Below are 2,367 nucleotides of genomic sequence, written 5' to 3'. Positions count from 1 at the left end.
AAAAAACAAAACATGAAATAACAGCATAAGCAAGTTCCTTGGAAAAAGAGGTAAATACAAGGGAAAAAAGCTAAATAGAAAGTGATTCCTTCTAGAAAGTAGAAATCTGGAGTGAGGTAGGATGGTAGATTGCAGTTTTCCTCATTAAAAAAAATTTTAATTATGGACATGAATGACTAGTTATGAGAAGTCATGCTCACATTTGAATAGAGGTACAGGACACAAAGGCTATTGTCACCACTCTTTCAGCTCTGAATATTAAGTGTTAGCTAATGCATTAAGAAAATCAAAACTATCTTAAGATTTCATCTCACTCCAGTCAGAATGGCACTGAATATTAAAAACAGCATATTATAGGGACATAGCCATATCAATGTTTATAGCAGCACAATTTACAATAGCTAAACTGTGAAACCTAGATGCCCTTCAGTAGATGAATGGATAAAGAAAATGTGGTATATATATACAATGGAATACTACTAAGCATTAATAGAAAATAAAATCACAGCATTTGCAGGTAAATGGATAGAACTGCAGAATATAATGCTAAGTGAGGTTAGCCAATCCCCAAAAACCAAATGCTGAATGTTTTCTCTGATATAAAGATGCTGATTCATAATGGGGTTGGAGGCAAGGGAGCATGGGAGGAGCAGACAAATTCTAGATAGAGCAAAGGGGGGGGGCATGGGAGTAGAAAAGATGGTGGAATGAGATGGATATCATTACCCTAAGTACACGTACGAAGACATGAATGGTGTGAATATAGTTTGTATACAACCAGAGATACGAAAATTTGTGCTCTATATGTATAAATTGTAATGGATTCTGCTGTCATATATAACAAATCAGAACAAAAAATAATTAAAAAAAAAGAAAAGGAATAGGAAAAAGATGCTACTCATGATACAAAGGAAAACTATGGGTACCTAGAGATGAATCTATTGAAAAAGTACGCACTTTGGCAGAGAAAACCAAATTCAAGTTCTTCAAATAGCAAAACCAATTTACCCTGAAACAATATTATAGTTGAGAGCAGGATGGTCTTTTGAAACAGGAGAAACAAGAGGTTCTGGTTGCCATTCTTCGATCAACTCTTCCTTTTCCTACAGGAGAAAAGGGTTACAACTCAGCACTGTCATTTCACACAGTCTTCAGCAATCTCTAAACTACGGGTGTAGCCAGGCACAGTGGTACACACCTGTAATTCTAGTGACTCTGGAGGCTGAGGCAGAAGGACTGTAAGTCCAAGACCAGCCTTAGCAACTTAGTGAGGCCCTTAGTAACTTAGTGAGATTCTGCCTCAAATAAAACAGTGAAAAGGGCTAGGGATGTGGCTCAGTGGTTAAATACCCCTGGGTACAATCACCAATATCAAAAAACAAACAAACCCTCCCCTACCAAACTATAGGTTGTAATGGAAATTCATAATGAATTCATTATTAGAGATAACCTACATAGCTATTGTGGCTAGAATGAAAACAGAATCATTTCTGAGTTTTATGTACTTTGTCCTTAACTCCTTCCTTATCACAAGCTAAAGGTTCTATGGATGACTGATATTTAAGAAAATTTCATTTCTATGATGAGGATTTTTTTTTTCTCCCTTACCATACACAACACGTCAAGATTCCATTTTAGATGGGGGTAGGTAGGATTCTAACTCCAAATGTCCTTTGTAAAGTCCTCAGGGAGAACTTTTTCCAGGGTTCAGAAATAGTTTAGCTTTTCTCAAGGAACTCATAATCTTTATATAAACTATTATATAGTTTTTCAGACTACTGCTTTCTCCCAGCAAATACAGGAATATAACTTTGAATACTGACTTTATCCCAAACTTTCCCAATATTTTGCCTATGGTGACATTTCATTCGTCTTAATTTCCTTACATTTCAGAAGATATTTTAACATATCCTGTAGAGCTGAGGCACCACAATTCCTTTTGAGAGATGTAGCAATTACAATCATACACAAAACAAAACATGTTTAATTTCTTACCTTGACTGTAAGATCAGATCGTTCTTGTAATTTGTAAGTTTTAGAGAAAAGAAGTCTGATTATCCAGAGTATCAGAATTCCTTCCAAAATAAGATGATAAGCAGGAGCCTAGAGAAAAACATAAAAGTGAAATAAATAAATAAATAAAATATACACTTCCACAGCCTGCACATAACATTTAGCATTCCTGAATGTACTGCCTCTCCTGAACTTTAAATCTACTTCTTCTTAAAATTTACTTTCATAAAATAGACTTCTACAGTCTTAATTGAGTGCCAAGAAAAATATATAAAAGGAAGATGGCTGATGAATGAGTTTATAGCGTTTTAATCTAAAGCTAGTAAAAATGTAGAAAGACCACACTGGTTTCTT

The 2,367-nt window shown here is 34.9% G+C and overlaps 1 protein-coding gene across 1 annotated transcript in view; it reads right to left on the bottom strand.

The window, feature by feature from the left end:
• The window catches only part of Sptlc1 (serine palmitoyltransferase long chain base subunit 1), a 58,894-nt gene extending 56,753 nt beyond the window's left edge, over positions 1 to 2,141 (bottom strand). Inside the window, exons 1-2 of the mRNA XM_015503978.2 lie at positions 1,996 to 2,141; positions 1,009 to 1,103 (exon numbers count right to left, since the gene is read on the bottom strand). The gene's annotated coding sequence lies outside the window, so the exon portion shown is untranslated. The remainder of the gene's footprint in view (positions 1 to 1,008; positions 1,104 to 1,995) is intronic.
• Between the last annotated feature and the right edge of the window lie 226 nt (positions 2,142 to 2,367).

This window comes from Marmota marmota, unplaced genomic scaffold (genome assembly GCF_001458135.2).
Source record: "Marmota marmota marmota unplaced genomic scaffold, marMar, whole genome shotgun sequence".
Lineage (NCBI taxonomy): Eukaryota > Metazoa > Chordata > Mammalia > Rodentia > Sciuridae > Marmota > Marmota marmota.
Note: the sequence above shows the minus strand (reverse complement) of the source record. Positions and strands in the feature narration are given on the sequence as shown.